The following is a 25331-nucleotide window of genomic DNA, read 5'->3' on the forward strand; positions in this document are numbered from 1 at the left end:
GTTGCCACCTCTTTTGCAGTGCTGCAAAAGATGGGGAGCTTTTTTAGAACAGGCAGAAGAAAATTGGTTGATTTAACTTTTCTATTTTAAAAGGAGAACTGGATGAAAATCTGTTAAAAACAAATGAATCTGAAGTTGAAGTACAATTCACCGAGGTGTTTGTGGCAAAACGTGTTTCCCAGGCTGATAACATCATGAGAAACCACCTCAACATTAGTGGTGGCTAAGAGTTGTCAGGTAAGATAAACTATGTTGGAGTTCATACTGAGAATAAAATTGCTAAGGATCATGGTACAGTGTTGTGCAAAAGTCTTTGGCACATATTTCCAGCTAGGGAGCCTAAGGCTTTTGCACAGTACTGTAGTAATTTTATGTACTGCACTGTACTGCTGCAACAATAAAAAAAAACAAATTTCATGACGTGTGTGAGTAATGATAAACCTAATTCTGATATGGGTTTCTATTGTGGACTGAGTGGGAAGAGGGCAAGAAGGGGGGAATTATGGTTGGTAAAAGGGGAAGGGAGAGGGGAGGAAGTGGGATGCACCAGAGAGACATCTGTTATGATCAATAAACCAATTGTCTGGGATCAAATGACCTTGCCTAGTTTCTCAGGGCTGTGTATATCTGAAATTGCACCAACACCGTCCCTCACCCTGCCCCAGCACTCCTCTGCCACCTGCCCCAGACCCCTCCCTCGGCACTCCACCCTTGCCATTCTCAATATCCTTTCCATGGTGACAAGTACATATACAAATACCTGAGACTTTTACAGAGTACTGTAAATAATCCACATTACCTAGTTTATACGTGCTTCAGGTTTCTAATTTGCACTGCCCACATGGGAGTTTCATCAGGTGTATTAAACTCATTTCTATCTCCAAAGCTGCTTCAAGACCGGCCAAGCTTTTCTTACATTCTCTGAGTTTATATCAGCTTCTGCACTACTTTGCTTTGATCCTAATGGATGCCTCTGTATTTTCCTTTCTTAGGGGACGCAATCATTATATTCCCAATTAAAATCCACTACCTGTTCCCCAGTTCCCTCATAACCTTAAAATCATATTTGGACGTAGTTCAAAATTTTGAAGGAAATTAGTTCAGACCGTTATCAAAACCCAGATATTTAACTAGATCACAGGCAGCATAACTTTTCAGACACAATATTATCAAATTTAATTTGTACTGGAAGTTTGCATGAGTTACATCACACAGATTGATGGAAAATATGGAATTACATTAATGTCATCACTGTGCATGGCCGCCCTTTTAATGTTGCTTAAAATGCTCTGAATTTCAAATTAAAACACAAACAATGCAGCAAACCAAAGAGTGAAGACTAAAATTATATATTTTTATTCCGAGATCAGGTACATCTGAAGAGTTGACTGTGGTAGCTATCATTAAAAAAGAGAATTCTCCAGGCAGCTTAAATACAGATTTAGTGGAATTTACCACTGGCTTTGTATTGAATTTTCATGGTGTTATAATAGCTTGTATTTGGCCTTTACAAGCAGCTATTATATCTGGATGAACCTATTTTCTAGCTGTAACTAGAGGACTGACAATTTTGAAGATAAATTTGAAAGAATATTGTCAGACTTTTTGTTGCCCATAAGAACCTAATGCCCCAGTGTTAATTAGGTTGCTAAGGGGAAATCTGGTTGATTTAGGTTTGGCTCCCTGATGGGTAGAAGTGCTCTAACTTTTGTTTGGCATGGTGTCTCACCAAAAGTAAGCACAGCAGACTGACAAGGACAAATAGAATATTTTGCAGTCAATATCTCTCATACATACCTTGTATTTTGATAACTACAGTCCCTGAACAACTAGAACTACATAACTCATCATTACTCTGGTAGCTCATGTGATTTAATAATCACTAGCTATAAAAACCGAACCATGACATGACAATCTCAAATCCCAATTTGTGTCACTAATATATAACCAGTAACCATTTCAAACTGTTAGGGAATTCCAGGATGTAATGAGTTTGGCAACTTGTCAAGAATAAATCAAGTTACATTTACTGAAAATCTTATTGTATGCTTTCAATATGCAACCTTTTTGTTTTTTATTCACACACAATATTAAATTTTGATCTGAATAAACATAAATTATAAAAGTCAGCAAAAAGTCAATGCTTAATTTCAATATTACAGGGACAAGAATGCAACAGTTAAAAAGCTCCAAGCTTAAGACATGGAATTAATGTTCCCAGAGCAATCAATGGTATTGTGCTACTAACTCAAGTCCATCCCTTCAACTTGTTTAAGATCTGCCCTCATAAATGAAAATATAATCCATTACCAGGTGTCAGATATGGAAGAAAGATGAGGTGAACTAAAAGACTAAATTATTGGAAATTCATATTACAATGAAAACCAAGTGCAATTCTCTGTTTATTTTTCTTTGTATAGAAATGGCTTTAGAGATTTGATATGGGCAAAAGAATTTTAAACTGTGTAAACAGTGGTTTTATTAATTAATTTCCTGCATCAAAACTTACTGATTTTCAAAGGCACTACATTAACTATAAAGCACTTGAGGTACCTGAAAGCCATGACCTGCGTGGTACAGATACGAGTCTTCCATTTAATACTGCAAGCACAGAGCAAATTTACTATTCTCCTGGTAAGTCATGATTGCTTAGCAAGTGTGTAAATCCTAATTTGTCTCAAGGAAACACAACTTTTTTTTATTAATTCAAGCTCTTCATACAGCTATGAAGAAAACAAAAAAAAAGGTTAAGTTATACTTGTAACCAATTAATAGAGAACTAACAAACCATAGAACGGACCCCAAATGTTGATAATTCCTTTCCCTTCACAGATGCTAGTCAACTCATTGAGTAACTCCAACAAATTATTTGTTTCTCTGGATTCCAGCATCTATAGACTCTAATGTCTCTATGAAAGGGAATGAATTTTTCATGCTGAACATTCTAGCTCTCACTGAATGAGAAATGCAAGTAATTGTTGAACCTGAGACTGAATCAGAATCAGAATCGGGTTTAATATCATTGGTATATGTCGTGAAATTTGTCGTCTTTGCAGTAGCAGTACAATGCAATACATAATAGAGAAAAAAAGGAATTACAGTAGGTACCTATACATCAAATAGTTAAATTAAATAAGTAGTGCAAAAATAAAAATAAAAAAGTAGTGAGAAAGTGTTCATGGGTTCAATGTCAATTCAGAAATTTAATGGTAGAGGGGAAGAAATTGTTCCTTACTTCAGGCTCTTGTACCTCTTCCCTGTTGGTATCAATGAGAACAGGGCATGTCCTGAGTGATGGGGGTCCTTAATGATGGATGCTGCCTTGTTGACACATCGCTCCTTGAAGATGTCCTGGATGCTATGGAGGCTAGTGCCCACGATGGAGCATATTGGATGAGTTATGTGAAGATATACAGTATGAAGTAGAAGACAAGTGTGGTTACTTCACTTTTTAAGTTTTTAAGCTAGTCTTGTCTCAACAAACTTTGAAAAGGTTTCCAACCTGGGGGCCACGGACTCCTTGCTTGATGGTATTGATCCACGGCATAAAAAAAGTTGGGACTTCTAGTTTAGGAACTTGTTTCTTCAGTCCAAAGCATGTGAATTTCCCTTCAGTAGTGAACTTTTGTAATCCTTTTATTAATGTTACCCGTAAAAAATCTGGCTCCTTTCTCAGAATAATGCTGAACATTTTCAGTTCAAAGGTAGCAGTAGTAATATCATTTGTAAGCAATTTGAACCTACTTTAACTAAAGATAGATCAATTCTTCAGCTAAGAGCAGCAGTAAAGAGTATCACCCTTCTCTGCCTCTGTCTGCTTCTTCAATTTATTTTACTGAGTGATTGATGCTATTTTACATGCATCAAGTATGGAAGAGTTAAGGTTGAGGTTATTGCCGCTGACCATAATTAAAATATTTGCTTTCTGTCTTCATTTGAAATGCAAGATCAATAATCATAAGGGGAATAGACATGCTGAAAGCACATAGTTCTTTTCAAAGGGAGGAGGTGCAAACAACAAGAGGTTTAAGTTCAGAGGCAAGAGATTTAAAAGGAATGTCAGGGGAAGCTTTTTCACTCAAAGTGTGGTGCATATTTTGAATAAGCTACTTGAAACAGTGGTTGAGGCAAGCACAGTAACAACGTTTAAAAACCAACTAGATAATAACATCGATAGGAGAGGTAGAGAGGGCAATGGGCTCAATACGAGCTGATGGGACTGGTCACAGTCGGCATATACAGGATGGGCCGAAGGATCTGTTTCCCTGCTGTAAGATGACATGGTTCCATGACAATGTGAAAGCATTACTTCTATTGTATCCTCCTGCTTAGGCACATTGACAACTGTCAGTACAAGTGTTAAAACCGGAATTGTAACCCATGTTTCTTTTCATTGCAGAATCAGTTCAACAACTTGGAGTATTAGCATTAATATTTCTCATGCATAATACTTCATTTCTTTTGTGGTTTCTCCACATGAACATAAAAATATGGAAAATAAGCAAATGGTTCATTTTGACATGATAATTGTAATCTTTGTACGGATTCTACCCTTGTAAAATCTCTTACTATTTACTTTACTTAATAAGAGAACAGAATGTCACCATTGATATACCAAAAACTAAGACTTTCTGAAGAGCAAATAAAAGCAATTAAAGTAAAAATGAATATCAATTAAATCTTCAAAGTTAGCTGATTATATTCCACTTTTATAACCATTGTCTTATGGAAGGCTGAGCTCTTCGACTGAGCTGTATACAAAATTAGTGAGACAACAGCTTGAGCACGGCATATAGTTTCAGTCACCATGTTTCAGGGATGATGTGCATGCACATGATAGGATGCAGAGGAGATTGATGTAGATATTGCCAGGACTGGAAGATTGCAATTATGAAGGGAGATTGGATAAACTCAGTTTATTTTCTTTGAAACAGAAGACACAGATGTGAGTCTTCACTGGGTTGTATAAGATTAAGGGGAGACAAAATAGAATAAGTTGGAAGGACCTATTTCCCTTTGTGGTGCAGTCAAATCCTAGGGAAATAAATTTAAAGTAATTGGTAGTAAGATAAAAGGGGAAATGAGGAAAGTACTTCTCAGCAGAGAGCAGTGTGGATTTGATGCTCACTGTCAAAGTGAGAGAGAGAGGAGAAGGCCTTCATCGCATTTAAAAAACTACTTAGATGTATACTTGAGGGACAGAGGCCTATCAGTCATATACTTAATACTGAGAACTGAGATTAGACTGTGTAACTGCTTTTATTTCAATGGCTTCTTTCTGTTTTCATTTTCTTATGATTCAATAAACTCAGTGTGAGCTTTCACATCATTCCTGGAAATGCAAACTTTAAGCAAATTCAACCACCAAATCAATAAAACCTGATGTGTCAACACAAGTTTCACTCCAAATGAACAAAATTAATATTACCAATATATATTGGAATACGTTCCACTGCAATAATGAAGGAATGTGGCAGTATCGAAGATACTGGCCAAACTGATCAGTGTAAACTTCATGGCCTGAATGAACTCCTCTGTGCCTTGTAATTTCTATGATTTTACATGATGCTGACTTTTAGATAAGGTACTACCAAGAGTATTTGTTCTCTCGGGCAAAAGATCGCTAGCCACAATTTCTAAAAATTGCAAAGGAGTGCTCTCTAATGCCTTGGACAATAATTAGCTCATAAACAACATCAATTAAATGCAAGTTAAATTTCCTATATCAAATTGTCAATTGCTCTATCTTACCATGTAATTATTAAAAGTTTATTACAGAGATTTTGGCAATGACATTTCCAAAGCCCTTCAATTCCTGTACAGCACAGGAAATAATTCAGTTTATGCAAAGTGCTACCTCAAAGCAAATGTTATTTGTTTTATTAGCTTTGTGCATGAGCATTTTAGATAACACTTCTACAAAATGTCGTTGATTTTTTCCACAGCTGACATGAAAGAGAAAGATTAATACACTGAGCCTCTGGCATACCATTAGTTGAGCCACAGTGTATTTAATAGAATGACGAACATAAAGTTCAAGGTGTCAGCTAAAGATGGAATACAAAGAATTGAAGCCACTCAATAATTTTAACAGAAAATAAATCATACAGAAATTCAGCATGCAATTATTATTATTCACCAAGGATTGTTAAATACACATTTAGAAATCTGTAGAATTATCAGTTTGATTGAATAACCACCATAATATTCATCCATCAAATGTAAAGAATAATTTAGATTTGATCAAAAATGTATCTGCTCAATAATGGCTTCACTGTTTAATTCTTTGTGTCCGAAAATAAATATAGCTCAAGTTCTGCAGAGGGGATTGAAGTTGGGCAATCGTCACTCTAGTTAAGCATCATATTTCACATCTGTTCTTTCTAAAGCTGTGAGTTGGACATTAGTCATAGATTGTGTTCAGGAAGGGATGAATAGTCTTTGACATAGTTAATGTCCCAAAACATCACATTATATGGCACTCAGTTCAATAATCATGAGGACTAGCTTGGAAGCAGTAATTCCGAAGAAAGCTATTAATTAGAGCTCAGTTTAAAAGCCCTGCATTCAGGAAACAGCTAAAGGAGCCAAACAAGATGGAGGAAAAATAATTAGTTTTGGAAATCTGGAACAAAAAGTCAAAAAGGGTCCATCGGTCAACATTTGTCAAACTGGACAGCAGCTTCCTGTTATAAAGTAAACATCCATGGTTGAAATACTGGAATTTATGCGTGGATGCTGGTACGTATGCCAGGGTTGAATTGGGGCATGGTAGCATAGTGGTTAGTACAACGGTTTTACAGCATCGGTGACACACGTTCATTTCCTGCCGCTCTGTAAGGAGTTTGTTTGTTCTTCCCATAACCATGTAGATTTCCTCTGGATGTTCTGGTTTCCTCCATCATTCCAAAGATATACAGGTTTGAAGGTTAATTGGTGACATGGGTGTAATTGGGTGGCATGAGCTCAGTGGGCCATGCTGTATCTCTTTTAAAAAAAGCTCTGGAGTGATGACTGGGATAGTATGGCCACAATGTTTGGGTTCACTAGTCACATCCACATAAACAGAGAATAGGGAAATGCTGATAATAATCTAAAGAGGAACTTGATGGGTTTATGAAATAGTGGGATTGGTGAGAGGGGGAATGGGTTGATTAAGTTTGGGATGCTGTTATATCAAAAAACATTTTTCTGAGCACTTTTGTAGTCCCAGTTACTTCAGATTCACCAACCAAGTGGGTCGTGAGGAGATTTAAAGCTCTGGAGAAGTGTATTAATAACAAACAATATTCTATGTTCCAATGAATAGTCACACTAGATAAAATTGCGGGGGGCATTGTTAGTAAATTTGCAGGTTACAGCAAAACTGGTGGTAAAAGCTGACGAAGGGTCTCGGCCCGAAACACTGACTGTAACTCTTCCTAGAGATGCTGCCTGGCCTGCTGCATTCACCAGCAACTTCTATGTGTGTTGCTTGAAATTCCAGCATCTGCAGATTTCCTCGTGTTTGCGTGGTAAAAGCTTATCTAAGATTCCAAAAGTATGTTTATCAACTGGGAAAGTGCGCAATAAAATGGTGGTTGGAATTTAGCTTAGACAAGTGAAAAGTGATGCAGTTTGGGAAGTTAAACCAGGGCAGGACATACAAGGCTGTTGTGACTGTGATCTTATCACCCAGTATACAATGAAACTGGTGCTCTTCATTCATCACAACTAGCAGGAATTCTTCTGGAGACACTCTCAGTAGAGTCTCACGTTTATACCCTTAAGATCAAAGGTAACAGCAGGTTAGTCAATACAATTTCAATAGTTACAATGACATCATTCACTTCAAGGTTTTGAGTTTGACAATGCATTCACTGAGTTACAGTACATATCTTCAATGGGAGAAACCTTTGAATACTCAAACTGTCATGGTCCGGATCGGGGTCCCTTTAAATTTACCTTGTTTATGTTACGATCCGGAACGTTGATTCCCTGTTTTCCCATGTCCTTCGACTTTGGTGATTAGAGGCAATTAACACTTGGCTGAACCGATAGTTTATAGTCTCCGGCTTTCAGCCATTCGGTGTGGGAGCATCTGCAAAGTCATCCCAGGTACGGTGTGCCGATGTCACCTGGCCGAAAAAGCCTAGTCTCCGCCGAAACGAGTGCCGGTAATTTGCCTCTCCTCACTGGAGCAACCCTGTCCAGTTACCTCGCCAAAGCGAGCCTGCAAAGTTTCTTCACCGAGGTGGGTCCATCAGTTAACCCGCCGGAGGGAATCATGAACCGCTGTCTACTGTTCCCGGGCCTAGTCGAGAGCTCACCACTACCCGGAGGCTCCAAGTCAAGTCCTGGCCCCGGCGGCATTCAAGCACCAAGTCAAGTCCTGGCCCTGGCAGCATTCTAGCACCAAGTCAAGTCCTCTCCCTGGCAGCATTCTAGCACCAAGTCAAGTCCTCTCCCTGGCGGCTTCCCAGTTCTGAGTCAAGTCCTGGCCCTGGCGGTCTGTGATTCCTGCCCTACCCCCTTGACTGAATCCCTTCTCTGCCCCTCTCGCCTCTAGCCCTCGTCTGCAGCCCCCGCCTGCACTTCGGTCTAGTTCCATCGCCAGAGCTAGATAGGTACTGTCTGGTGTTCATTCATGTTGGTCTTGTCTTGTCTTGTCCTCACCTCCGTGGGGTAAGTCTGGCCGTCTTATCGTTGCCCTGCGGGGAGTCATGTCTTGTCCTGCCCTCGCCTCCGTGGGGTAAGTCAGGCCATCTTGCCGTTGCCTCACGGGGAGTCACGTCTTGTCTTGTCTTGTCCTCGCCTCCGTGGGGTACGTCAGGCCATCTTGCTGTTGCCCCGTGGAGGGTCATGAGTCCCGACCCTATGTCCTGTACCCAAGCAGGGATCCCGGCTCTTTGTTCTGTGTGTGAGTTCCGGCCCTATGTCCTATAACCAAGGAGGGGTCCCGACTCTGTGTATGTGTCCATGGTTCCATGTACCTGCTATCCCCGAGACCAAGGCTCTGTGTTCCCATGAACCTCCTCTCCATAGCCCATGTCATGTCCTTGCCTGGTTCTGGGGTCCGAACCCGAGGCAAGACCCAGGTACTGGGTCCTTGCCCAGTCTCTGGCTCGGAGTCCATACCCTAGCCTCTTCATGTCTCCTCTAGTTCTGGGAGCCGATTCCAAGCCCAGACCCTTGGTCCCAGCCTAGTCATAGTCCTGAGTCCTTGTCCAGTTCGCTATTTCCTGTTCCTGCCTTGCTCTCCTGGTATCAAACAATAAACTAAATCTAAGTAACCTCAGAAGATGCGTCTTGCATTTGGGTCCACCCTTGCTCCCAATGCCCCTGTCACTGTGACACAAACACCTTTGCTGGGACCAAGTAATTCACAAGGATGGTCAAAAACTTCTGGGACAGAGATCACAGACACCAAGAAGTAATGCTGTGAGGGCATACTCTTCTGTGTATACAAGTATCCCAATTATTGATTGATCAAATATGCCTGTGTCCATATTTGATGTGCCTAGTGAAATATCAGTCTGGTCTGCAAGCTTTCTTGAACTTGGTCACAATGGTACAAAGTAACATAACCACTGTGTTACATTTGGCTGATGAAGATGAAAACATCTCATAATCATTTCAAACACGAGGAATTCTGCAGATGCTGGAAATTCAAGCAATACACATCAAAGTTGCTGGTGAACGCAGCAGGCCAGGCAGCATCTCTAGGAAGAGGTACAGTCGACATTTCAGGCTGAGACCCTCCGTCAGAACTAACTGAAGAAAGAGCTAGTAAGAGATTTAAAAGTGGGAGGGGGAGGGGGAGATCCAAAATGATAGGAGAAGACAGGAGGGTGAGGGATGGAGCCAAGAGCTGGACAATTGATTGGCAAAAGAGGTATGAGAGGATCGTGGGACAGGAGGCCCAGGGAGAAGGAAAAGTGGGAGGGGGAGGAAAAGCCCAGAGGATGGGCAAGGGGTATAGTCAAAGGGACAGAGGGAGAAAAAGGTGAGTGAGAGAAAGAATGTGTGTATATAAATAACGGATGGGGTACGAGGAGGAGGTGGGGCATTAGCGGAAATTAGAGAAGTCAATGTTCATGCCAGCAGGTTGGAGGCTACCCAGACAGAATATAAGGTGTTGTTCCTCCAACCTGAGTGTGGCTTCATCTTTAAAGTGGAGGAGGCTGTGGATAGACATGTCAGAATGGGAATGGGATGTGGAATTAAAATGTGTGGCCACTGGGAGATCTTGCTTTCTCTGGCAGATAGAGCGTAGGTGTTCAGCAAAACGATCTCCCAGTCTGCGTTGGGTCTCGCCAATATATAAAAGGCCACATCGGGAGCACCGGATGCAGTATATCACCCCAGCCGACTCACAGGTGAAGTGTCGCCTCACCTCGAAGGACTGTCTGGGGCCCTGAATGGTGGTAAGGGAGGAAGTGTAAGGGCACGTGTAGCACTTGTTCTGCTTACAAGGATAAGTGCCAGGAGGGAGATCAGTGGGGAGGGATGGTGGGGGGGTAAACGAATGGACAAGGAAGTCGTGTAGGGAGCAATCCCTGCGGGAAGCAGAGAGAGTGGGGGAGGGAAAGATGTGCTTAGTGGATAATCACTTCACTTGATGAAATTGTTTCTGACTCTGATTCAGATCTCAAGCAGGCAGTCCCCTGCTATGGGCCAGCAGACTAGGATCTGTAGACAGTACTGTAGAATGCTAAGTTGTCCTTTTATCTTTAAACTGATTACTGCTTGTCCTTTACCATAAGACATAGGAGCATAACTAGCCCAGACGGCCCATCGAATCTGCTCCACTATTCCATCATGGCTGATTTGTTATCCTTCTCAACCCCATTCTCCTGTCTTCTCCCCTGTAACCTTACTAATCCAGACTCTATCAACCTCTGCTTTAAATAGACTCGGTTACTTGGCCTCCACAGCCATCGGTGATGATGAATTCCACAGATTTACAACTCTCTGCCTAAAGAAAATCCTTCTCATCTCTGGTCTAAATGGACATCCCTCTATGCTCAGGCTGCACCCTCTGGTTCTAGACTCACTCAAGATAGGAACCATCCTCTCCACATCCATTCTATCTAGGACCTTTAAGATTCAAAAGGTTTGATTCTTCTAAACACTAGTGAGTGGAGGCCCAGAGCAATCAATTGTATCTCATACATTAACCCTTTCGTTCCTGGAATAATTCTCGTGAACATCCTCTGGACCATCTCCAATGCCAACACATAGTTTCTTAGATAAGGGCCCAAAACTGCTTACAATATACCAAGTGCAGTCTAACCAATACCTTATAAAGCCTTAGCATCATATCCTAAGTTAACAAATTTCACAATATATGCTGGTGATTAACAAAACCTGAATCTGATTCCTTGCTATTACATTCTAATCCCTTGAAATGAATGCTAAAATTGTATTTGCCTTCCTTACCACCAACTCATCCTGCAAGTTAACCTTTAGGAAGTCCTGCACAAGGATTCTCAAGTCCCTTTCCGCTTCTGATTTTTGAATTTTCTCCCCATTTAGAACATAATCTATTCCTTCTACCAAAGTGTGTAACCACATTCCATCTGCCACTTCTTTGCCCATTCTTTAAATCTATCTATATCCTTCTGCAGACTTCCTGCTTCCTTAGTACTACCTGCCCCTCCACCTATCTTCATATCGTCCACAAACTTGGCTACAAAGTCATTAAATCCGTCACATAAGTCATTCACATATAACATGAAAAGAAGCAGGCCCAATACCGACCCCTGCGGAACACCACATCACCAGCAACCAACCATAACTGACCCTGTTTTCCCACAAGTTGCCTCCTGTCAGTCAGCCAATTCTTTAACTATGCTAGTGTCTTTCATATCCTGCCATGGATTCTTATCTTGCTAAGCAGCCTCAAGTGCAGCATCTTGTCAAAGGCCTTCTGAAAATCCAAGCAAACAATATACTCTGACTCTCCTTTGTCTATCCTGCATGTTATTTCCTCAAAGAATTCCATCAGATTTCCTCTTAAGGAAACCATGATGTTTGGCGATGTTTGAAGATGTTTGGCAACTTTATTATGCACTTCCAAGTACCCTGAAACCTCATCTTTAATAATGGATTCCAACATCTTCCCAAGCATTTATGTCAGGCTAACTGACCTATAATTTTCTCAGCAGTGGAACATTACAGGGAAGCCATTACATTAGCAGTGAAACCTTACAGGTTACACAGGTAACACTTCAACGTATCCCACTGACTGCAATTTTGCCCTATCTTCTGTCTGCCCTTCCTCCCAGTCTCACTACGCAATGCATTATCTTGTATGCCAATTGTACCATCTTCAATGCTATCACCTCCTTTTCTATTCCCCTGCCAAATTATTTTTAAATCTTTTCTAATAGCTCTAGCAAACCTGCCCAAAGATATATTGGTACCCCCCTCAGGTTCAGGTGTAACCTGTATTTTTTGCACAGGTAATACCTTCCCCAGAAGAGATCAAAATGATCCAGAAATCTGAAATCCTGCCTCCTGCACTCCCTCAGCCTCTCATGCATCTGTACTATCACCTTATTCCTGCCCAGACTAACATGTGGTACTAGGAGTAATTCGAAGATTACTACCTTGGAGGTCCTGCTCTTCGGCCTCTTCCCTAATTCCCTATACTCACTGCACAGACCTCTTCCCCTTTTCTACCTATGTCATTGGTGCCAATGTGCACCATGACCTCTGGCTGCTAACCTTTCCTCTTGAGAATCTTCTGTTGCTACTCTGAGGTATTGTGGACACCAGCACCTGGGACGCAACATACCATCCTGGCTTCTCTTTTAAGGACACAGAAACTACTGTCCATCCCTGTAACTATCGAGAGTCCTATCACTGTCACTCTGCCTGACTTTACTCTTCTCTGCAGAGACTCAAAGCTGGCCACGGTATGCCTGCTTTGGCAGCTGCTGCTGTGCCCTGACAGGTCATCTCCCCCGGTCCCCACCCCCCCCGCCTCCCTGCAGCAGTATCCAAATGGTATACTGAAGGTAATGTCCACAGAGAAACTCTACACTGATTGGTTACTCCTCTTACTTCTCCTAGTTATCACTGCCTGCCCTCTGGGTATGACCATCAAAGTAAAGATCTCATCCATGAGGTTTTCAGCCTCCCAGATGGTCCTGTGTACATTCAGCTCCAGCTCCAGTTCCTTGACTTGTCATTCAGGAGCTGAAGTTGGGTGCATTTCATGCAGATGTAGCCAACAGGGTGTCTGTTAAGTACCCTAAAATCCCACATCTTACGGCAGGAGGAGTTCATTGCCTTAGTAATCATCCCATCTACATTTGATATACCTCTAACTTTGCAAGCTTAATTTCTAGCCAGCACCTGTCTCGCTGAAGCCTGTTGAGCCAAAGCCTGACCACCCTAACACTGGCCCACTCCAACAATGGCCACTTGGCTTACACCTTGCTTCATTTTATTTGCCCCCTGTTGAGTGCCTAAAAGATGGCCTTGATTGCAGGCCACCTTTGTTCTAAAATGCCCCAAGCTCTTTTTAAACCTCACACAGCCTCAACCATGCACGAATTCAATGATAGTTATTGCCTGCTGAAAAATTCCAACTGGCACCGGCTCTGAGTTCTTACGTTAAGAAATAAAGGATTGTTTTTTGAATTAGCATCTGCTATATTTACATAAATCCATAATTCTTGAATTCCTAATGGTGAACTGTAGGACTCAGCACAGTTTTATTAAACAGAGATACCTTTAGAACAAGTACATATCTCCCTGAACCTGGGAACTTGGGCCGTAACACCAAATTCAAGTGTTGAGGTGTCATGTCATAATACAGTGTGTGTTTCTTATCACCATACTGTAGAAAAGATGTGATTAAGTTTAAAAGGGTATGGAAAAGATTCATGAAAGATTCATAAGGGTATCACCTAGATTGGAGGGCTTCAGTTATCACAAGAGATTGGGTAGACTAGGTTTATTTTCCCTAGAGCAAAAGAGGCTGAAAGGTGACATAGTGGGGTGTATAAAATCCCGTGAGGCATCGATACGGTAGAGAGCCTGTCTCTTAAACCCATGTAGGGCATAGGTTCAAAATGAGAGGGAGGAGGCTTAAAGGAGATCTGAAGGAAAAAATTTCACATAAGGAGTCGGTGGTATCTGGAATGCTCTGCCAGAGGGCATGGTGAAGTCATAGTCATAGTCACACTTTATTGATCCCAGGGGAAATTGGTTTTCATTACAGTTGCACCATAAATAATAAATAGTAATAGAACCATAAATAGTTAAATAGTAATATGTAAATTATGAAATAAGTCCAGGGCCAGCCTATCGGCTCAGGGTGTCTGACCCTCCAAGGGAGGAGCTGTAAAGTTTGATGGCCACAGGCAGGAATGACTTCCTATGACGCTCTGTGCTGCATCTCGGAGGAATGAGTCTCTTGCTGAATGTACTCCTGTGCCCACCCAGTACATTATGTAGTGGATGGGAGACATTGACAAGATGGCATGCAACTTGGACAGCATCCTCTTTTCAGACACCACCGTGAGAGAGTCCAGTTCCATCCCCACAACATCACTGGCCTTACAAATAAGTTTGTTGATTCTTTTGGTGTCTGCTACACTCAGCCTGCTGCCCCAGCACACAACAGCAAACATGATAGCACTGGCCACCAGACACATAGAACATCCTCAGCATCATCCAGCAGATGTTAAAGGACCCCAGTCTCCTCAGGAAATAGAGACGGCTCTGACCGTTCTTGTAGACAGCCTCAGTGTTCTTTGACCAGTCCAGTTTATTGTCAATTCGTATCCCCAGGTATTTGTAATCCTCCTCCATGTCCACACTGACCCCCTGAATGGAAACAGGGGCCACTGGTACCTTAGCTCTCCTCAGGTCTACCACCAGCTCCTTAGTCTTTTTCACATTAAGCTGCAGATGATTCTGCTCACACCATGTGACAAAGTTTCCTACCATAGCCCTGTACTCAATCTCATCTCCCTTGCTGATGCATCCAATTATGGCAGAGTCATCCGAAAACTTCTGAAGATGACAAGACTCTGTGCAGTAGTTGAAGTCCGAGGTGTAAATGGTGAAGGGAAAGGGAGACAAGACAGTCCCCTGTAGAGCCCCAGTGCTGCTGATCACTTTGTCGGACACACAGTGTTGCAAGCACATGTACTGTGGTCTGCCAGTCAGGTAATCAAGAATCCATGACACCAGGAAAGCATCCACCTGCATCGCTGTCAGCTTCTCCCCCAGCAGAGCAGGGCAGATGGTGTTGAACACACTGGAGAAGTCAAAAAACATATGCCCTCACAGTGCTTGCTGGCTTGTCCAGGTGGGCGTAGACACGGTTCAGCAGGTAAACGATGGCATCCTCAACTCCTAGTCCGGGCTGGTAGGCAAACTGGAGAGGATCTAAGTGTGGCCTGACCATAGGCTGGAGCAGCTCCAGAACAAGTCTCTCCAGGGTCTTCATGATGTGAGAGTTCAATGCCTCCGGTCTGTAGTCATTGAGGCCGCTGGGGCGCGGCGTCTTCGGCACAGGGACGAGGCAGGACGTCTTCCACAGTACAGGAACCCTCCGGAGCCTCAGGCTCAGGTTGAATACATGGCGAAGTACTCCACATAGCTAAGGGGCACAGGCTTTGATCACCCTGGTACTGACACCATCCGGTCCTGCAGCCTTGCTTGGGTTGAGACGTTTCAGCTGTCTTCTCACCTGTTCAGCAGTGAAGCCCACCATGGTGGTTTTGTGTGGGAGAGGGGTATAGTCATGAGAGCAGGGTGGGAAACTGTGAGGAGGGGTAGGAGGGGAGAGTGGAATATGTGTTGGTTGGGGGCCGACAACAGATGGCTCATTTGGGGGTTGGGCAGGGGTCACAACGTCAAATCTGTTAAAGAACAGGTTAAGTTCGTTGGCCCTGTCCACACTGCCCTCAGCTCCTCTGTTGCTAGTTTGCCGGAACCTAGTGATGGTTCTCATCCCCCTCCAGACCTCTCTCATGTTGTTCTCCTGGAGGTTCCACTCAAGCTTCCTCCTGTACCTGTCTTTAGCCTCCCTGATCTTGGCTTTCAGGTCCCTCTGTATTGCCCTCAGCTCCTCCCTATTTCCATCTCTAAACGCTCTCTTTTTAGCGTTCGGGATGTCCTTAATGTCCTTTGTCACCCATGGCTTGTTATTTGAATAACAAAGGACAGTCCTTGTCGGAAAATTGCAGTCCACACAGAAGTTGATGTAATCAGTGATGCGTTCTGTGAGCCCATCAATATCCTCTCCATGTGGCTCACAGAGTGCCTGCCAGTCTGTCACGTTGAAACAACCCTGGAGCGCCTCATAAGCCTCCTCCGACCATTTCCTCACTGTCCTCGAGGTTGCAGGTTTACTCTTCACCAGAGGCACGTAGCAGGGTTTTAGATGCACCAGGTTGTGATCTGACCTTCCCAGTGGGGGGAGGGGAGAGGAGCTGTATGCATCCTTAACGTTAGTGTACATCAAATCCAGAGTCTTCTCCCCTCTGGTTGTACAGCTCACATGCTGCGTGAAGTTGGGCAGTGTTCTAGCCATGGTAACCTGGTTGAAGCCACCCCAGATGGTAATGAGGGCACTCGGGTGCTGGGTGTATAGTCTGGCTATGACGGTGTAAATGATGTTACACGCTGATGTCGGGTTGGCAGAGGGAGGGATGTACACAAAACCACAATTGCATGCGAGATTTCCCTGGGCAAATAATATGGCCGGAGTTCAACAGCAAAAAGTTCAATATCCAGGCTACAGACATGTTCCTTGATCGTAATATGCCCAGGATTGCACCATCTGTTATTTACCAGAACCGCCAAACCCCCTTCTTTATGCTTACCGCTATCAGTGCAATTCTGGTCAGCTCGAACGGTCTGGAAGCCCTCTATGGAAACGCTTTGATCGGGTATGTCCTCGTGCAGCCACGTCTCAGTAAAGCACATGACACTGCTCTCCCGAAATGTTCTCTGACTCCTGACAAGCGCCGTCAGTTCGTCGATTTTATTCCCCAGCGAACTCACATTTCCCATGATGAGAGAGGGGAGACATGGCTTATAACTTCTCTTTTCCATAAGCCTCTGTTGTCTCAACCCGGTCCTCTTCCCTCGCCTTTTTGATCCCCTCTGCATCCTCTGTGTGTTTTCCTCCAGATTTCAGCCGGGATGTCCGCTGCTCTGTTCACTGAACCAATTGTTCCCTGGAATAAATAATGCGGCCATCCTGCTGCCACGCTAACGAGACGTGTCCGAATATAACTAATTCCAGCGTTAAAAAAACAAGTAAAACTCTCTCCACCAGCATGTTAGAGAGGGTGCAGCTTCAACGCGTTACTGTGTGAAAAAAAAATACAACAAATAACTAAGTTAAAAAGTTTAAAAGTAAGAAATTACGGAGCAACTGTAACAGGCTGCATGCATGACCTGCGCATAGGATAGTAACAATTTTTAACAGCCATTTAAACAGGTAATTGAACGAGTGGATCTTAAGGTGTATGGAATTAATTTAGGCAAGTGGATTTAGTATAGGTGGGCTTGCCGGTCAGCCTTGACATGATGGAGTGAAGAACCTGTCTATAACCAACCTAAATAAACAGTTTTCCTTCTACTGAAGACTCTAAAATTCAATTCCTTGCTAATTCCAGCTGTCAAGAGGCACTGAGATGTTACAGAAAACCATTTGCCCAAGTGTTGTGGCCTGAAGACATGGTAAGTTGTGTGGAGTATTTTTTTTATTTAATTGATTTAGGATGCTGAGCAGTCAAGGTAGCCTCTGTAGCAGTAAAAGTAACATTAATTTTGAATAAGAACAATGATCCTTGATTGCTAATGTAGCAAGTTCAATTAAAGTATCAGCTGAATTGAACTTTAAATGAAAATGATTCAACATTATTTAGAGAAATTGTCCTATAGTTGTAAATATATGGAATTCTCACATCAAATCAGCATCTAATTGGATGAGGCAAGGATCAAGTTCCACCATTTGACCAAGGCAGTCATATTTCTCGATTAGAATGGATTTTTGAATTATAAACTTGTTAACTAATGGCAAAATGGATAAAGATAGTCAATATAAATTAATACAGCACTGCAAAATTCAAAACAAGTGTAAAAAATTCTGCAAAATGAAGATACTTTCAAAAATAATGAAAAGAAACATTTTTACTATGAACAGCAGCAAACAGTGAAAAACAAAATCAAAGCAATATTTGGTGTGACCAATAAAGACCAATATTTTGGCCTTTCAAACTGTGATTATCTTAGTTACACTACAATGCAGTTTTATGAGAAACTCAGCTAGGAGGTTGTTCCAAGCATCTTGGAGAACTTGCCACAGTTCTTCTGCAGACTTTGGTTGTCAGGCTTGCTTCTGCCTCTCCAGGTAATTCCAAGCAGCCCCAACAATGCTGAGATTCAGAGCTACCATATCTGAAACCATATAAAAATATTGGGTGCCTACGACTTTTGCCCAGTACTGTATACTCATTTCAAATCTCGGACTGTAACTGAGTTCAGTCTAATCTATTTCAAATTTAACCCTGATCAATCTGTTACTTTTTACAAGGGCCCTGCCATTGCTAATAATATGGTAAAAGCTATAGGCAGATAGAATGCTCAATAGTGTTTAGAGAAGGCATGCAGGTTATCACCTATTTTAGCATCAGAAACGAATGGCTGGGAGAAAAAAATTATTTTTTCTTGTGTTGTAATATCATTCTATCCTGTTCTGCGTAAGCATGATATAGCAAATAACAATTACTGAAACTTTGTTGCACAAATCCCTTGAATTCTCAGTATCAGATTCATATAAACATCACTTAGTCTAAAGATCATATTGACGTTACCTCACAGAGACATTTCTTACTTTGACTGGTATCTAGTCGATGACTGGGGTTTTCCTAACAAGGTAGCCTGATAGCAAGGAGCAGCAGTGGCTGAAAATATAAATCCAGTTCCCACGTCTGAATTTTAACAGCAGACTGGTAGAAAGTGTGAAGTAGAGGCCTGCATACTCCAAAGGACCTCAGCCTCCTCAGGAAGTAGAGGCAACTCTGGCCCTTCTTTATGCTGATTTCAGTCAATAGTGCCTCAATGGTGAAATGCCCTTGCTCACCCAGAACAGGAAGGCCTGATTGACTTTGAATTCATAGGTTCCCAGGGAGTTCCCTGATGGAGATCATGACTTCAGAGTGTGTACAGAAGCAGAGAACTAGGTAACAAGAAACTGCTCCTAAGATCAAAATGATGTCTTTGGGAATGGAGGTAAGTCAAGTCCCTGGAGAATTGATGTATCAAAATGCATCAAAAACCTTACTAAATATTCTTTGTCAACACTACTCAAAGTTGCAAACTCTACCACCTAGAAGAACAAAGGGAAGCTGGCTACTAAAATGTCACATCTACAAACTCCTCAATGAGTCATGCATCTCTCTTATTTATTCTCCCTTCATCATTGCTTAATGTAAATCTCCAAATCCTTTACTAAAAACACTGTGGCCGTACCAGCATCGAGTGGATTCAAAAAGAGAAATGCTTGTTCCTCTCAGGATACCTCAAAACTCCTTACAGGCAATGAAATGCATTTGTGGTATAGTCACTCTTTTAATGTAGGAGCTACTTTGTGTCCAGTAAGTTCTTACAACAGAAATATGACAATGAATTAATTTGGAGATATATTTTCACTTCAGCACATTGATATGTCTACCATTCTTCTTCAATTTAATAATATCTATTTTAAAAAGCAATTTATTTAAATAAATCTACAAATTATGGTTTACAAGATATTCATCATCGTCATTATATGGTGTGTCATATGTCATGGGTGATTATGGTCTTTGACCATGGCCAATTTTTCTGTAGAAGTGGGTTGCCTTTGATTTTTCTTAGTAGCATCTTTACAAGACGGGTGACCCCAGCGATAATCAATACTCTTCAGAGATTGTTTGCCAGGCATCAGTGGTCACGTAACCAGGACTTGTGATATGCACCAGCTGCTCATATGACCATCCACCACCTGCTCCATGGCTTCATGTAACCCTGACTGGGGGGTTAAGCAGGTGCTACACCTTGCCCAAGGGTGACCTGCAGACTAGCGGAGGGGAGATGTGCCTTACACTTCCTTTGGTAGAGACATATCTCCATCTTGCCAACATAAAATGTTAAGCAGGACAAACAATTTTTTTAAACTAAAGGTATTTTCTTTCTCCTTTTCCTTTCTTCTCCGCATCATTACCATTCCTGCTAATAGCAATGAAGGCACCGATACAGCTATAAATCTAACTAGGCCAGTACCTAAGAGCTGGTTTTTCCAACATAATTTATGGGTATCTCATCAAGAGCAGTCTCTGGGCTCCATGGGGGTAAATTCTGAACTTGTTGGCATTTAATTAGGCAAATGCTGGTCGTTCCAATTGGCACTGGCTGCATTTATAAAGAAAATCTGACCCAAAAATTGATCGTACCTAGAATGTCAGTCCAGATTTCTGTTCTTATATCTCTGGTAGAACCTAACTGTACATCCTTCCAACCCAACAGAACAACTGTTTTCAAATGAGCCACTATAGTGACCTACAAAACATGTCAACACCACCTTTTCAAGGGGAATTGTTATTTGCTCATGAGAGAATAAAAGAAGGTTTTGATAGTTATAAAGCAATTACAGGACACAGTCTGGAAAGAAGAAGTAAGTTACTCTTGGGCCAATTAATGTTGCAGCCAGATTTTACACTAGATGCATCATAATTCCAATGAGATAAACTGAGATTGATGGATTATTCATGAGATGCAGAATATCAGAAATATACACAGCTTGCTTATATTCTTTCCCTGTAGATGTTGGCTCATTGAAACGTAGAATTGCTAATGACTACAGTCAGTTGAATTGTTCTTATTAGCTGCAAAAGGAAAGTTAAAAATACCATAACTAATCCACTTGATTATTACAAACACTGCTTCTAAAGATTCCATGTTGATGTTATTTTATATTTTAATAAGCCCTTCCTAATACTAAGGCAATGTGATCTGTGATTTAAGTTGTTCGATCCCTACACTGGCAGTGACCTTACTTTGTTTTCCAAGGCGTTATGTCCTATTTTGGCAAATACATCCTGGTTTCAGATCAATGCCGCAGATTAATGAGTAGGTGGATAGACGAGCCAGACAAACGAACAGACTTATGTATCTCCATGTCAAAGGCATGTTTGAATTCTGCTCCAAATTGCATGAAGTCACACTTGTTTCTGTATTTTAATTTGTACCAATAGAAAAGGGGACAACAGGTGGTGCAGCAGCTGTGGAAAACACTAACAAACTAGTTGTCTCTGAGTATGTACGTGTTCCATTGTGTAATCACTGTTCCAGAAATACAACAAAGTCTGTAAAAATGTTCTAAACAGGCGTTTGTGGGGTTTAAATTCAAAAATGAAAAAAAAATCCATAATCTGACAGAAAACTGTATTTCACTCTGTGATATTGTTGGTATTGATCAGAAAGATATTCATCACCATTGCACAAATCAAGTGCATGTAAGGAAAGATTTAGTAGCTGAAATAACCTTAACTGCATACAATTACCAACGTGGAATCTTATGCCCACATTTAGAGAGGAAACTAAAAATGTAAGCCTTCAAATGGACACTTCTGTTAATGAATTGTGCTACTGTATTGCATGACAAATTTGCACAGGAAGCTATCATCATAAATTTGAATAAAGAAACTTATAATAGAGTGATTCTTCAATTGCAAGTGCTATTACGTTTATGCTCCCAATTAATCCCACCTCCTTTAATCCCACTAATGCTTGAAGTCACTTTAACTTCACTGTGCACCCTGTCATTAGAAAACAAAATGAAAATCTTTATAAAGAAGCAAGAACATAGATTTATAAGCAGTGAGAGATCTGAGATTTTTTTAAACTCCTAATTGAAATCCATATTTATTCCAAGCAGTTCTAAAAGCCTAACAGGATGACTGAGAGCTAATAAATAGAAAAAAAAACACACCCGGCCCAAGATGATATGCCAGCAGTGAATAGTCATCAATAAAAAAAGTCGTGCTTTGGTTATGCCAAGCTTTGGTTTAAAACACAAGCAGGTGCTGGAAATCTTGAGGAATACACAAAAAGTGCTGGAGGAACTCGGCAGGTCAGGCCATATCTATGGAGAAGAATTAACAGTCGATATTTCATCAGGATTTGAAAGGAGGGGGGAAGTAGCTAGAATAAGAAGGTGGAGGGATGGGAAGGCATATAATCTGGCAGTTGATAGTGAAACCAGGTGAGGGGGAAGGTGGATGGGTGGAGGAGCAGGATGAAGTAAAAGCAGGGAGGTGAGAGGTTGGAAGAAATAAAGGGCTACAGGAGAAGGAATCTGATAGAAGAGAACCATAAGAGAAAGGGAAGGAGGAGGGGCAGCAGTAGAAGGAAATGGGAAGGTGAGGAAAAGGAAAAGGTCAAGTGGGGAATCACAAAGGGGCATGGATAAAGAGAGAAAGGGGAGGAGGTAGAAATGACAGGAAGTTAGAGAAATTGATGTTCATGCCATCATCAGGTTGGAGACCACCCAGACGGAATATGAGTTGTTGCTCTTCCAAACTGAGTGTGCCAAGGACTGATGTGTCAGAATGGGAGTGGAAAGCTGAATTGCAATACGTGACCACTGGAAAACCTCACCTTTTGCGGTGGACGGAGCAAAGGTGCTCGACGATGCAGACTCCCAAACTACTTTGGGTTTAAAGCATCATGTACTTCATTTGAAAGGTCTGTAAACTTCTATTTAGTTATCCATCAGAAGTACATTGAAGGTTGTCAAGTGATAATTGTCTCTGCTAATGTTATTGTTCACAGACTGACAAATGCTGCTTTGAAAAGCCAGGTTGTGATTGAATCACTGCAGGCAGTTATGTTACCTTGAGTTCTGAGATGGCTGTTAATAGCTCCAGGAATACTAATACTATGTTAGTTGTTAGTTGTATTTGCTTCAAAACAAATCTAATTTTCTACTCCAATTTATCTTCTGTCACAACAGGTCAAAAGCAGATGACATTTCATTGGCTCTTCACACAATCCTGAAGCATCTCGACAGTAAATGTGCATACATACAGCAGGATGCTCTGCATTGACAACAGCTTAGCATTCAATACTATCTTCTCCTCAAAACTAATTAATAACCTCCAAGACCTAGGCTTCAAGGCTTCCTTATACAACTGGATCATCGATTTCCTCACTTGCGGACCCTACTCAGTTCAGATTGGCAGCAACCTCTCCAAAATCGTTCTCAGCACAGGTGCACCACAAGGCAATGTGCTCAGCCCCCTGCTCTACTCGCTTTATACTCATGTCTGTGAGGCTGAGCACAGCTCCAAAGCCTTATTTAAGTTTGCTGGTGACAGCGCTGTCACAGGCCGAATCAAAGGTGGTGACAAATCAGCAAAGAGGAGGGAGGTTGAAAATCTGACTGAGTGGTGCCACAACAACAACCTCTCACTCAACAGCAATGAGATCAAGGAGCTGATTATTGGCTACAGAAGGAGGAAACAGGATGTCCATGAGCCACTCTTCACTGGGGGATCCGATGTGGAGAGGGTCAGCAACTGCATAATTCCTCGGCATTGTCGTTTCAGAGGATCTGTCTTGTGTTCAGCACATACAGTAAGTGCCATTACAAAGAAAGTACAGCAGTGCCTCTTCTTTCTTAGAAGTTTGCTAGGATACATTACCTCACCTAAAACATTGACAAATTCTGTACAGGTCAGTAATAGCATCTCCTCACTGAAAGTCAACCAGGTACATCTTTAGGATGCATACTTAGCTGACTGCTTTATACTCTCGACACTCACGATATAGTGGCTAAGCATAACTCAAACATCATTCATAAACATGAAGATGACATCATGTTCAAAGCTCAAAGTTCAAAGTAAAAGTAACTATCAGAGTACTTGCATGTCACCACATAAAATCTTGAGATTCTTTTTCCTGTGGGCATACTTAGCAAATCTATAGAACAGTAACTGTAAACAGGATCAATGTGCAAAAGCAAGTATAAATAAATAAAAACGAATAACAAAATCATGAAATAACAAGATAAAAAATCTTTAAAGTGAGATCATCAGTAGTGGGAACACCAGAATTAGAATGAGTGTGTTCAAGAGCCTGATGGTTGAGGGGTAGTAACTGAGGCACTCAGATCTTCTACCTGATGGCAGCAGCGAGAAAAGAGCATGGCCTGGGTGGTGAGGATCTTTGATGGTTGATGTTGTTTTTCTTCAGAAACTTTACATGTAGATGTGCTCAATGGTTGGGAAGGTTTTACCTGTGAGGTACCGGGCTGAATCCACTATCTTTTATAGGATTTTTCACTCAAAGGTATGGGTGTTTCCATACCAGGTCGTAATGCAATCAATGCACCACACATCTATAGAAGTTTGCCAAGGTTTTTGAAGACATGCCAAATTTCTGCAGACTGCTGAGGAAGTCGAAGCACTGTCGAGCTTTCTTTGGAATTATATTTATGTGATGGGTCTAGAACAGGTCCTCTGAGATAGTGACACCCAGGAATTTAAAGCTACTGACCCTCTCCACCTCTGATTCTACAATCAGTACTGGCTCATGGACCCCTGGTTTCCCTCTCCTGAAGCCTACAATCAGTTCCTTGGTCTTATTGACATTGAGTGAGAGATTGTTGTTATTACACCACTCAGCCAAATTTTCAATCTCCCTCCTGTGTGGTATGCTGATTGATGACCACTTCTGTTACAGCCCACATCAGCAAACTTGTATGCAGTGTTGGAGCTGTACCTAGCGACACCGTCATAGATGTAAACTGAGTAGAGCAGGGGAAATTTTCAATCTTCTACCATGGTTTTAGGTAAAGTCTCAGACGGCAAAAGGAGACATACAGGAGTGAGATAGATAACTGTTGTAATAACACCCTTGCCCTCTACATCAACAAGATCAAGGAACTGATTGCCGACTTTGGCAAGGGACAGTTAGAAGAACACACACCAGTTCTCGTTGAGGTTTCAGCAGTGGAAAGAGTGAGCTGCTTTCAGTTCATGGGTGTCAACATCTCTAAGAATCTGTCCCGAGCCTGATACATTGATGCAATCATGAAGAAGACAGTCCTACTTCATTAGGAATTTAAGGAGATTTGGCATGTCACCCAAGGCACTTTCAAATTTCTGTAGCTGCAATGTGGTGAGCATTCTGACTGGTTGCATCACAGTTTGGTATGGAAGCTCCATCGCAAAGGATCGCAAGAGACTGCAACAGTTTGTAGATTCAAGCAGCTCCATCACAGCACAGTTTTTCATGCTATCAAGGTCATCTTCAAGAGCAGTGCCTCAAAA

Source organism: Mobula birostris, chromosome 11 (genome assembly GCF_030028105.1).
Source record: "Mobula birostris isolate sMobBir1 chromosome 11, sMobBir1.hap1, whole genome shotgun sequence".
Classification (NCBI taxonomy): Eukaryota; Metazoa; Chordata; class Chondrichthyes; order Myliobatiformes; family Myliobatidae; genus Mobula; species Mobula birostris.